Source organism: Halichoerus grypus, chromosome 4 (genome assembly GCF_964656455.1).
Source record: "Halichoerus grypus chromosome 4, mHalGry1.hap1.1, whole genome shotgun sequence".
In the NCBI taxonomy this organism is placed as follows: Eukaryota; Metazoa; Chordata; class Mammalia; order Carnivora; family Phocidae; genus Halichoerus; species Halichoerus grypus.
The window spans coordinates 7,824,337-7,838,678 of NC_135715.1; positions in this window are offsets into that span (position 1 = coordinate 7,824,337).

Here is a 14,342-nt window from a genome sequence, read left to right on the forward strand (position 1 = left end):
ATCACTCATCACAAGTTCTAAGAACTGAAACACTACAAATATCACAGATTCCCTCTCTTTATCATTCTCTGACAGTATTTTGCTCCCTCTCTCCTTCACCCAGAGGTTACTACTATTCTGAATTTACGTCAGAGCTTGCAGAAAAGACCCAGCCCTGTGTTTGCTCTGGTGTAGTGGATGCTGGGAAGTGCAGCCCACAGCCCTGCTATGAACGACTCCTTCCAGTTGTTGGGATAACAGTGGGTGGAGAGCCTTCAGCTCTGAACCCCTTCATGACATCGCTGGACCTCACATGTCCACCTTGTGTAGGTCATTAAGGGCCTATAAGGTTTGAAGGCCTGGCCATTTCTACTTGATAGAGAATAACTTTGAAGGGTCATTCCACTCCAGAGCTCCTTGTGGGGATGGCCCAGTGGCTTAGTATGCCTGCCTCATGGACTAGTTTCACCCTCATCCCAATTTCTTAATGTTGGACTGAGTCCCTTTATTACAGCATTGAATAAAAGTACCGATGAAAAACATTGTTTCATTCCTTTTATTTTACCCTTTAGTAGGATAATTGTAAATTTTATTGGGATGCTTTAGTGCTGTGCTATTCAATAGCCACATGTGGTTATTGACCACTTGAAATATGGTGACTCCAAATTGAGATGTGCTCTAAGTGTACCAGAGGTGAAAGAGTATGAAAAAGAATGCAAACTATCTCACTGATAATTTTTGAAAATTTAGAAAATTTGCTAATCATATTTTGTGTTGAGTTTAATTAAATGTATTAATTTCATCTGTTTCTATGTTTTTAACATATGGCTACGAGAAAGTTTAATATTGAAGAAATTTTTATTTGAATTTATTTTTATGTGAATGGGTGTGGAAATTTCCTCAAATGCTTTTTCTGCATCTATATGATAATCTTTTATTTTCTTGCATTAATCAGTTAATGTAGTGAGTTACATTGACAGATTTTTCTAAGGGTCAGCAAGCCTTGCGCTCAAGTGATTTGACCCAACCTCATTATATGCATACTTTATTTATTTTTAAAGATCTATTTATTTATTTGAGAGAGAGAAAGAGAGAGTGCACATGAGTGGGGGGAGAGGCAGAGAAACTGGGAAAGAATCTCCAGCAGACTTCCCACTGAGCGCAGAGCCCAATGTGGGGCTCAATCTCATGACCCTGAGATCATGACCTGAGCTAAAATCAAGAGTCAGACACTTAACTGACTGAGCCACCCAGGCACCCCTATATATATTTTTTAAAAATAATGCAGGATTGGTTTGCTAATATTTTACTTAGGGTTAATGACTCTGTTAATTGATGAGGTTGGTGTATAACTTTCCTTTCTGGTTCTGTCTTTGTCAGGTGTTGGCATGAAGGTAACATTAGCCCGCTAAAAAGAGATGTGACTCTGATGAATTTCATGGGTAGGTTTTTTTGTTCAAGATTAAATTTCTTTAATAGTCATGGGACCATCAGTATTCTTCGATATTACTTGTATTAATTTTGATAATCCCAACCCTGTGTTACTTATTTTCTTCTACATTCTTTGAGTTAATCTCTTATCCTTTTGAGAACTTCTTAATCTAAAAACAGCTCATTTCTCCTTTTCTAGTGAATGCATTTTTGCTAAAAATTTTCCTCTCGTTAACACCTTATATGAATACCAATTAAATGAAACTTTTCAATTCTTTTGTTTTATTCAATTATATTTTCTAATAAGCGTTATCAGCTCTTCTTTGAATCATTATGCAGTGTATTTAAAATTTCAACCATATGAGGTATCTTTAGCTAACTTTTTATTATTTGTAACAATATCATTATGGTTAGAGAATGTGGTAAATATTTCTTTTGTATGCCTAAACAATATAATCTTCACAAAAATTTCCTGGTTTTATAGGTAATATATTTTAGTCAAATAATCTTTTTTTGATTCCTGGAATTAGTCTTTATTATGGTTATTATTGTCTTAACTCACTGTTTGTCTACATTGCCTCATATTTTTTATTAGTAACATGTTTGATTTCAACTTTTGTTTACTAGTTTATTTTAGCCACGTGTTTATACGCAGTATTAGAAAAATCTATTAATTTCTAAAGGTGCTAATCCTGATATTTTTTCCACTGATTTTTACTCATAGTGGATATTTTTCCCTCATGTATTTATAATTTGGGATGGAGGCTTCTGCTCAGTGGGTCTTTGTCTCTGGGATTCTTCTGCGCCCTCTACTGAGGTCCTAGCCCTAGAGAAGTATCTATGTTAACTATGTCAGGTATCCCATGTGTTACATATTTTTATGCTGATTTTGCTGCTTGAAATTTCCTTGACTATTCAGGGACTGTGAATCCCAATTCTAAAGTCAAGCTTGGGGTAATACATTTTTGAGAGGGATGTTTTATTTCAGATCATCTTTTCTGCCTACAGCAGGCCAGACAAGTTTCCTGCTTTCTCTCTATCCAGGTGGTAGACTCTGTTTTTAGAAACTAGTTCATTATTTTATACCATTATACCTAGTGAACAGTTCAATTTCCCCCTTTGTGCGCCAAAGACGGTTTCACTATTTCTCACTCCAAGAAACTTTGAACCTTCAAAGATCCTGAGGACAGCCCCACAGAGAAAGCCACTTGAAGGCTCTTTTTACAGCTTCCTGTCATTTTGTCCCTTGGCAATTTTAGTTTTGTGTCAACTCAGTTAATCCTTTACAGGGGTGTTTGTTATAGTTTATCCAGCATTTTTTAAGTGTTTTATTATGGCACATAGTCTGCCTTTTACATGAACCTTATTTGCTGACTCTCACTCTATCCACTTTCTGACTCATCTTTAAAGCCAGAGCCCCAGCACCTGTTTCTCTGCAGGTTTCCAGTATGGCTCCTGGGGCAGTTAATTTTATGTGTCGGCTTAGCTAGGCCAGACACTTGGTCAAATATGTCTGGGTGTCACTGTGAAGATATTTTTAGGTGAGATTCACATTTAAATCAGTAGACTTTGAGTAAACATTATCCTCCATGATGTGGGTAAACCTCATCCAATTAGCTGAAGACCTTAAGAGAAATGCTGATATTTCCCTAGCAAGAGGGAATTTTGTCCGCAGACTGTCTTAGGACTCAAACTGCAATATCAGTTTTTCCCTGGCTCTCCAGCTTGATGGTATACTTACAGATTTGGACTTGCCAGCCCCCAGAATAACCTAAGCCAATTCCTGAAAATTAATCTTTAACTCTCCCTCTTTCTCTATCTCTGTCTCTCTTTCTCTCTCTCTCTCTCTCTCTCTCTCTCTCTCTCTATATATATATATATATATGCTCTCCAGAGAACCCTAATACAGATCCACCCTACATTCAGCTTTCCTCTCTTGAATGCATAAAAACACAGAATGAGTATAGAAGGTACTTATGCCTTTCATAATTTTACTGTTTAAACAACATTTTTTGTCTCAGCATACTTCCCCAGGTCATAAAATCCCAGAGCTGATGGTCCAATCAAATGTTTAGCCCAGTTGTCTGAATTCTGTCTCCCCAATTTTGAAAAAAAGGTTTGTCTATTTTCCAATCTGCTTCCTCTCTAATTTTGCTGACTTGTTCCATTCTCAGCAGTATAAGTATTTTCAACTAGATATTTTATTAAAATTTTTAAAAGGAATCAATTACTTAGCCGTGGGGGTGCTAACCTCAGTTGTATTTGTTGTTCCTAAGACCAGATAGAATTATCCATGTACAAAAAGAGAGTAAAAAAAAAAAATCTAATTTGAATAAATCTCAGATCAACTATTAAAAAAATCATAGCATAGGAATAGTATTCCTCATATAGAAAGAACAACAAATTCTGTTTTCAAATATGTGTCAGTAAATGATGGGGGCAGTTCCCAGCACTGTTCTACAGCCCATATTACTTCCCTTTCTACAAATATGCTCTAATTTATGCTTAAGGGCAACTGTGTTACTGTTTTTGAGATTAACTGTTAATAATTACAGATTCCAACACAGGTTGAGCTGTTCTTATAGTGTCTTTGATTCTTTAATGATAATGATAATATGTAAATGTTACTTTAATTTCGTTTATTAGGTGCAACTCTGTTTTCTGTGGAAAATATTTGTACTATAAGCCGCCAAATGTTGGCTCTATTTCTATTCACTGTCTCAGGGTGTGTACAGTTTTACAGTGTTTTCACTTTTTTTCCCAGTCCATATTCAGGGGTTAAAGTATTCAACTTAGATTAGTCATGATTTAAAGGTAATTAAAAATCTTACTCATTTCCAGCTGGTGATCCAAGCCTGTCTCATCTTCAATGCTGGTTTCTTAAAATGGTAAGTGCTAGAACAGCTTGTGGTTAAATATCTTTTATAATATCTGACAGTTGTTTAGATAAACCAGGTTCTTTCCTTGGCAAAAGTCAAAGTACATTTAGATTGTTTAAGTAACTGAAGTGCAGATAAATGTAGAAAGACCTCTGAACAAACCAGTTGTGTCTTTTAAATGTACAGAGAAGAAATTCCAGGCCTTACATATTTGCAAAACCTTCAAATACCCGACAAATAATTTGCTTTCCAACTGTTTTTTTTTTCTTTTATGTTGCATCAGAATGAATTCTAACTTCTGTTCTCACAGTTACTCAATACCTAGTGACCCCTCCAGCTGTTTGCACAAAGATTAAAAACAAAACAAACAAAAATCCACTGCCCTGACTCAATTGCTTCCTTTATGCCTGAAGCACCTCAGTGCTAAAAGTCAGGGCAGTTTATATCAGTGAAACGTTGAGGTAGAATAGCATTTCTCAATCCATATGGTTTAATCCCTTTTTTTGTGAATCTGCCAAATATATCAGGGTTTTACAGTGTAACCAAGAGAAGGGGAAAGTATCTTATATTTGAAAAGCAATAACAGAACAGTGGGGAGCTCTGTTTTTCTCTCACTGTTACTTTGTAACCTGATGAGCTCTAAGAATTTGTCAAGATTTCACTGACTATACACAGCCCAGATTATTCCCTGCTTCTTTTTCTTGAAGGGATTTGATGAATACTAAAGTTTGATTTTGAAATATAATTTGGAGATAGCGTGTCATGTTTATCAATTCAAACTTCTCTGTGAGGTGTTTGTCCTGGGACCTTTGCTGTAAGAATCTGCCACATATGACATCTAATATTGCATACGCCTCTTTAGGATTCTGTAGAATTGTAGGATTTTACAGCAGAGAAAGGAACACAGTGAATTAATTCAACTCCTAAAATTTGCATGAGGAAACTGAGATCCTGACAGGTTGGGTTAGGGACTCAAGGCTAGCCAGGGGAAGAGCTGGGATAACAGGGGAGACCTTCAAGAAACAACCATTGACTGAAGGAGTGAATGAACGGATCAGTGAAACTTAATGCCCCTAAAAACCAGTGTTCTGGGTTTGTTTTGCTTTCAGGATTCCATATTGCCCCCTACAGAAAACATGTCCATTCCAACCTTCACTCTTCAGCGGAGTAGGATTACAAGAAATATTGAATTAAAACCCAGAAGTTAGTTAAACTCATAAATTAAGGTTCTAATGCATTTCATTTCTAATATTGGCCTTTAATATTTTCAGTATGTAATGGCTCCTTGTGAGTGTGTGTTAGAAATACAGATATTGGTATTTGGTAGATATACTGGTTTTGATAATCCACATGACAATTTATCTTTAAAGTCTTCCTTAAAATGCCTTAATTTTTACCATCCTAATACAAGATAATATAGAAGGGAAATAAGCATGTTTTGTGCATATTTGAAATTGTGTATCACTTTTATACGTAGTCCAAATATCACAGTATCAGTCCACTGGCGGGAAAAAAAAAAAAAAAAAACAAGGAAGAAAAGACTCTTATTTTGGAAGAAGAAAGAACTAAAGAACTGTATTTAGACGTAACATACAACTGTTCCTGTTTGAGTTTTCTCCTCAAACATTGGTTCCTTATGTCTCATCATTTTCATTTTTTATTTTAAAGGGTCTTCACCTATTAAAGCTCAGATAAAAGGCAGGTAAGTGCACTACTCCCATCAGTACCCCATTACACTACTGCGCCTAGTATGAACACCACCTGCAGCGTTCCTATCCTCATTTATTGAAATCTTACTATAAGGCCGGGCTCAAAGGGCTTTCCATGTAATGACATATTTAACCATCACGGTCATGCTATGAAGTACTTTTATCTCCACTCTCCAGATGAAGACACCAGCGGCCTGGAGAGTTCAGTGATTTTCCCCCAGTGTCCCCAGCTGCTACAGAGCAGTTGGGTTCAAACCCTGGCGGTCCGTGCTGTTCTCTTGCAGTCCTGTTCGTTCGAGTTTGGGCAGCAAAGCAGAACCGCCAGCGTAACGCTGAACCGGAACGCATCATCGTGATTGGCCCCTGCGCTGTCCGACGGCGGGCTCAACAGTCTACACAAGGTTGCTGTGTTTGCAGCTAGTCTTAGACCCGAGGTCAGAAGGAGCAACGCCGGGAAGGCAGGCGGAAGGGCAACCCGGGGCGCACGCCCCCTCTCCCCGCTCAGCCCCGAGCACGTGGATGCCCCGCAGGGTCAGCCGCTGCCCTTCACGGGAGCCGCAGACACCTGCTCGTCCCGGGACTGGCAAGACTGAAGGCCTGTTAGTCGGAGCCCGTTCACGGGGACGCACAAAGCGAAGCAGCCCGGAGGAGCTGCGGAGGGAGCCAGTGTTGGCAGTGGCCAGGCGCTGCTCCGCACCGAGCAGTGAGCCACACCCGCCACACGGAGGAAAGCTGCAGGGCCTCACAGGACGGGGCGGCCTCAGAGCTACGTGAGGAGGCCTTGGTGCCATCGTGACGAACGGCATTCTGGGAAATGGAGTTCCAGATGACGTCAGCTGAGCAAGTCCGGCAGTGCCGTGTTCCGCTGCGCTGTACGTCCTCTCCGCAGGGGAGGGGTGGAAGGATCAGTAGTGCGTGCGTCTTCTTGTGCGCGGAGGCGCCGCGGATTCTTGCGGTGTCAGTTAATTTTACATAGGTTTTGATCAAGAGAGGCTATGCTGTCCATGCAAGAAAATGAACTGGATAAGAAAATTATGTGCCACAATCATGATAAATTATTGGAAAAAGTCAAAAAATTTTAAAAGGGAATATTTTGTCTTTCCATAATGTTTCTGAGGCTGATCCTACTAAGGAGAATATTTCTGAAATTTCGTTTAGGGGAATTATGAGATCATCTATCATTTATATACAATTGGATGCTCACCAATCATTTTCTGAAACAAAATGTAGATATTATACAGAATGTTTTGTTTAAGCCAATGTGGTAGATAAATAACCAACAAAACCTTCTGGCTGAACACATTAAAAATGCTGGATAAAGCATTTAGAAAATTATTTTTCAGTGCAAAAATAATGGGATATGAAACTGAAGAATATCAGATGCTAAATAATAATTGAGAAAGGAAATAAAAAAAGATGTGCAAAGTCATGAAATGGGAAGAAACAAGGAGTAAAGTTACCATGGGTGAGATCTAGCAGAAACAAATTCTCAAATATGATATGTGCTGGAATCAACAACAATAAAACATGACATTTGAGTATTTGGATGATTAAATCAATGAGAGAAAGGATTAAAGGCGTGAATCTTGGTCATTTGTTATTCTTCATGATAAATTTAGAAATAAGGGTATTATATTTCTACAAATGAAAAATGTAATACCATAATTATGTACAAATTGGGATAACTTAAGAACAGATTGAATACTGCTGGATAAAAGTTTTTTGAATTGGAAAAGAAAACAAATTATCAAAAAATTACAGAAAGTCAAATAGGTAGAAATTATGAAGGTTAGTGAGACTAAGATAAAATCTAAAGAATTAAAAGCATTCCAGAAGGAATAATAGAGAGAATGACCACTATAATCATTTAGAGAAAAACTGACTAAAATTTTCTATAACTAAGGAAAGATTTCAACCCAGCAAATGTATTAGTATTTCTAGAGAACCAACTGAAGGCTTTGTTAATTTCATTTGTTTCTTTTCTACATTTTGTTAGCCTGCTATTCTCTGAATTATTTTCCTCCCATCTATATTCCAATAACATTTCAATCCAGTCTTTCATCCTCTATCCTTCATCCTCCATGGGTCACTCTAGGTCCAGTCCCAGAACTGAACGGATGCATCTGAGATGTGGCCCTTCAGAATCTTTTAAAGTATTTCCTTTTTAATCAGAATAAGTGCTAATGTCCTTATCCTGCTCTTCAAAGCCCTATACACTCTAGCCTTAGCCTGTTGCTTCCTACCCTTTTGACCTCATCCCTTTAACCACTATTTTTCCTGGCTTCCTTTCTTAGGTCACCCTGGCCAACTCCCAGCTTCTCCAAACATTCCTGCCACAGGGCCTTTGCTCTTACTGTTCTTTCTGCCTGGAACCCACTTCTCATACATACATATGTGGAACCTTCTTCTCTTCCTTCAGGTCTCCTAATTCATTCCACTTCATAGCATTTATCAACAGCTTATCAACCATAGTTATTAAAAGCTCATCTCTCCCTATGGTTAATTATCTCTTCCCATGAATGGGACATTTCTTGTTTTATCCAATGTTGTATCCCTAAGGCCTAGACAATTCTTGGCAAATGTTATTCACTCATATGGATATTTAATTAATAAATAAAAGAACAAATGAATATATGAAAATAATAGTTCTCAAAGGTTTTCAAACTAAAATTGTGCCACTAATTGGATTTCTCAAAATTGTAGACAGCCATTTTCTTCAGTTATATTATGAAATGGCTAAGCACAAGTGGTGAGTTTATTGCACTAAGTTTTACAATGACCTTTAAGGAAGGCAATGGCAAAAATGCAGAATGATACAACATTACCTTGAAGCTACCATCTGCTTCGAACAATTTCTACATGGTAGTATTTATGCTTTTTTAATATCCCATAAATTATAATTGTGGGGAAAAAAAACTCTCTGTCTCTCCACTGAAACTGAGATAATTGCTGTTCTTCTATTTAACAAGTGGATGGCATCCAGACATTACAGGTGAACTTCATACTTGCTTGACTATAGAATTCAAGGATATTGATTTTGGCCTATGTAACAGTTAAATCCGTAGTTACTTGAGAGATTACTTACTTACCTTCGTGATATCCACCTTTGGAGAAGGGGGATCAATAGGGCACTCCTGCTCGAGTTGAATTTCTGCCATTTTCCCCAAAGGACACACATATCTGGAACTCATTTCCTCTTCATTACAACAAAGCCAAGGTCCTTGCCCTTTGGGGAACTACTCAATATTAATTTGTTTGGTTAAGCTTTTACCTAACTGATGAGGTGGAAAAGAGTAATTGAATTGGTAGCAAATTCTAATACATATTCATATTGCTATACTTATGAACATATTCATAAATTTCTATCACAGAGTTCCATTTTATTAGTTAAATTTAACAGTGATGACTACTCACTATTTCCCTAAAATCTGCTGTGAATTTATTTGCCTTTTCTAAAATTCTATTTTTCAAATATCCTATACAGATTTAATAAGGAAGAACTACATTCAAACATACATTTAAATATAACATGAGTATGCTGATCCACTTACTGTCGTAACAGCCTGACAGGACAAGATTGTTCTATAAAATAATGGCAATGCTACCCCCCAAACATACTCTTATTATAACACTTTACTATATTTAAAAATACAGGAACCAAACTGATATTATTTCAGTATAAAAAAAGTATATATGTGGCCAAACATAATTTTATTCAAAAAATTCTTTATTAGATGTATAGGGAAATCACTTTATTACTTGTCTATTACATTAATGGAATTGGAAAAATAGAATTTGTTAAACTGGTAGATTTCACAGATGTAAATGTATTTGAGTGGGTTACTGGAATACGCAATTTTAGAACTGTTGTCAGAAAATGCTGCTTGTGTTTCCATTAAAAAAAAAATTCTGTAACTCTTTTTTCCAGATCCTTCAAAGTGAATCTTCATGTGCTTTAAACACTTAAATTAATAGGGTGAAAAAATTAATAGGGTGAAGCTTTCAATTTATCTGATGCAATGGTATTTTATGGATAATGGCATGTCTCCATACCTTCTGTTTGTTGTAACACAGATGTCCAAAGAGCTATGCTCCTTCCCTCACTAAGTAAAATCTAGGAAAAGAGCCTGGAATTCTCATAGAAGTGATTCCATCTCTGATGCCAAAATGCTTTGTGATGCCATGGAATTTCATTCAATATACGGAATTATCATTTCCCAATTATGCTTTCCCTTGATTTTATAGCTAGCATAGAAACATAATAAGGGTATATTGCTGTGATTTAAGATGAATATCAAAGGAACTATCTTTCAATAAAGTCTTATTAAATCCAGTTGAAGTAAAAACTGATTTCCTACTCAGCTGTAAAACAAAACAAAACAAAACAAAACAAGCCTTGGCATACAAGCCATGGCTACATAGTATTATTTTCTTTTGCCAACTCTTGACAGAAAAATTATGCCCAGAATTTTGAAAATCTCACATGGGGTTCCCATGTACCTAATGAATAATGAGGCGAGAACTGGGCAAGCCCAGTGGCATACAGGACTGAATCGTATTTGCTTAAACCGGAACATTTCTGCGTCCCTTTTCCCGAAGCTGAATAACTCTTACCACACAATGGGCACTGGGGACCCCGAGTCTGCCGTTTAGATGCCATCTGCAAGGCAGCTGAAAGTGGCTGAGCCTTCCTTTGTTGTGCTTATATGATGTTATGCCTTAGTTAATAACTGGGAATTCAGGTTAAAAAGAAAGATGAATCCCTCTGATGTCATTCTCTTTATTGTGTCTGCAGATCTGTGCCCCACCACCCACCAGGCTTTCCCTGACTGACCCGTGTTTACCTTCTGTCGGTGCCACTTCCCACTGGGTTATTGATGTGCTTCTCTGCCCAGGAAGCCAGCTCTCTCAATGCACTTTGTGAAGCTGACACCAGGGCACACATGGGCTTTTGTTGTACTGTAGGCGAAGAAGACTGTTTGTGGACGGGGATGTTGAATATCTCAGTTAAACTCTTCTTGGAGAAGCAGGAGAAACAGACAGACATCAGATTACACATTCTCCTTATTCAGATGACACCTGAAAGCCTATTCTGTTCCCAAGGAAGGCAAAGTTCAATTCTTCCCTCTGATTAGGAGCCCTTTTTTGTATAATATGAGACTGGTGGCTTAAGATGGCTCCCAAAGTAAAAACAAACCTGCGTTGATTAAACAACAGCAAATGAAAACTTAGATCATGAATTGTTTGTGTTTCCTGTCTTATGTAATGAGAATATTATTGCACTCGGCTTTTTCTAGATTTAGTTGGAGTTTATCCAATTTCCCTAAAATCACTCTTAGTACTTTTTTGTTTCTTGTAGGACAAAAAAAAAAAAAAATCAAATATCATCGTGGAAATTGATTACATATTTTAGAAAAATTTAGATAGCATTACTGACTACATGAAAATGTTCTTTCCCAAAATATGAGTATCCATTTTTGTCATTTTCACTATTTTATACCCCCCCCAAAAGCATGGATTTAAAGAAAACAAAAATATCTTCATCATGGAGTTGCTCAGTTTTTTAAAAAATTCTACATAAAAATCTTTACCATAATAGGTTAACATTTGACTAGGTATATTAATATTATGCATCATATAGCAAATATGAACACAAAATAGAAGATGCTAATGAACCTTGAAGTTACACAAAATATAAGGGAATCTTACACTATTGGAAAAGGAAAACACTATTGCTTGTAAAAATTTGAACATGACCCTAAGTTTTCTGACCAAATATAGATGTGTTCTCTTTCTTTCATGTTCAATTTATCTATAAAACAATTAGATTTAATAATATTGATTCCAATGCCTTGTTTAGCTGCAAAACATGCAACAAAATGCAATGGACAGTATTTATAAGTCAGAAAAGGAAAGTAAAATTATTATTCACAGTCCGGAGATGGTTCATCATTTCCCTTGTTATTGATGTTCTAGTTTTCAGAAATGTTATGCTAATCATCCATCAGTCTACTAATTTTCAGTCATAAGGCAATGAGTTTAGGATAGCGGAGGTTCTATGATTTGTGCGCGTTGCTTCTGCAGTTCACTGAGAATACTTAAACTGTAAGACGTACAGTGTACTTATTGTGAAATTTATGTTTTTATACCCTTGACTAACTCACACTCGTCCTAAAGATGCAAAGTGGACAACTGAGTTGTTCCCCTCTTATATGAAATTGAAAAGTGGTGTTAGACATAACTCTGATGTAGGACTGTGAATTATTTGATGACTGCCTTGATTTCCCTTATTTCCATGTGGAGTTGTGCTAATAAGTAGTTAAATTTTACATCATAAAAGACTCAGGGAGTATGTGTAACTTCTATGTAATGTGTAACTTGTAATCTCTGTCCAGGAAGACTTATAAGTGCTTGGCTGTTAATGAAAGCAATCTACAGGTTCTCCATTTGGTTCTTTAGGATTCCATGTAGATGTTTATGGGGAGAGGGAATTGAAGTAAGGTTCCATAGTACAGGTTCCTTAGAAAGCAAAACATTACATTTTTACTAAAGGCTGTTACAATCTACCTCTGTCCACTGCAATCCTTGGCACTGAGTTACAGATGTATCCGATACAGATATATATACAAATATTTCCTGATGTGGGAAACAAAGGCAGAAGAAAAATTATTAAATGTCCTTACTACCTACAGCCCACTGACAAGTCCTTGAAACACGCAGAGTGACATTCCTCTAGGGACTCAGCTGCCTCAATGTTAATACTTTGCTAAGGGCAAAAGGCAACCTTAGCCTGACCCCCAGGATCCTGTAAGACTACTTTAACATATGAAAATTCCTTTAGAAATTTCCTTAATCTCTAAACCCTCCAAAATACGTGTTGGCAATCACCCCCCAAGCATATGGCCCACCGATATACATCTGAAGGGTCTCATCACTAAGCTTTTATTAGACTGTAATAAATGACCTTTTCCCAACAATAGCTAGCCCTTCAGGGTCCTGGAAACCTTGCTTCCAGAATTCCTTAGAGAGTTACGCTATCCCTAACTGCCTCCCAACTTGAAAGTATATAATGGGCCGCTCCTCAGGACCCCGATGCAGTTCTTTCTGCCCCCGGGTCCTGTCCCCATGCATTAATAAAACCACCTTTTTGCACCAAGGACGTCTCAAGAATTCTTTCTTAGCCAGCGGCTTTGAACCCTAACGTTCTTTCCTACCTCATTTCCTATTTCTATAAGAGATATAATCCTATAAGAAGAAAGTTTTCTAAGAAAATTATTATTTTGTAACAAATAATAACTTAGTAAGGACATTTTTCTTTGTAAGGACATTTTGCTTTGTAAATATATCCATATCAGAATGATATTTTTTCATTTATCTTCAGATGGACAAGAGCAAACATTGATAAAAGTGTAGTTACAGAAATGGCCTAGTGTACTTTGCTAAATGTGTAGAATATTTTCTAATGAAATTGTTCATAGAATGTGAAACTAAATTACATAAATGGAGATGAGGATTGGGGGTGATAGACAATATTAAAATTATCTTCCTTAGAAAATATGCTTTTTATGGTATGCCATTATTAGATTAAAACTGAAATTTTTCCATTTTAACTTTATTTTGTTAATTAGGTACCTAGCCTCATATATGTAGCTTATGTATACATATATATTAAACTATTTATATATAAACTATTTTATATATATTTGTAAACTATTTTTATATAATTATATGTAGTTTAAATCATCTGCATGATTAGATATAATTTCTATAATTTTGAGTAACTAAATGGAAACTATCTTTACAACTCAGGGTTTTTGCCATTTGGAGATTAATATTAATTATTATCCTATCATTTGCAATTTATGTGTCTTTGAGAAGTTTCACTTCCTTTTCAATAATTTGCTGAATTCTAAATCAGAATTTTCTCAGAATATTGAAGTCAGAAAAAGGGTAGAAAATAAAACTTCAAGTTATATTCAAAACCTTTCAAACTAGAACCACAAGGCAACAAAATAAGGTGCCACTTACACTGTTTGCATTGTTTGGTTGAAACAGATGATTTTCTTTTCTTTTTTTTTTTTTAAATATTTTATTTATTTATCTGACAGAGAGAGACACAGCAAGAGAGGGAACACAAGCAGGGGGAGTGGGAGAGGGAGAAGCAGGGTTCCTGCCGAGCAGGGAGCCTGATGCGGGGCTCGATCCCAGGACCCTGGGACCATGACCTGAGCTGAAGGCAGCCGCCTAACTGACTGAGCCACCCAGGTGCCCCGAAACAAATTATTTTCTTGAGCTGATCTCAGACCATTCTCTTGCTTCTCCAATTTCTTTTCTTGTGAGGTGA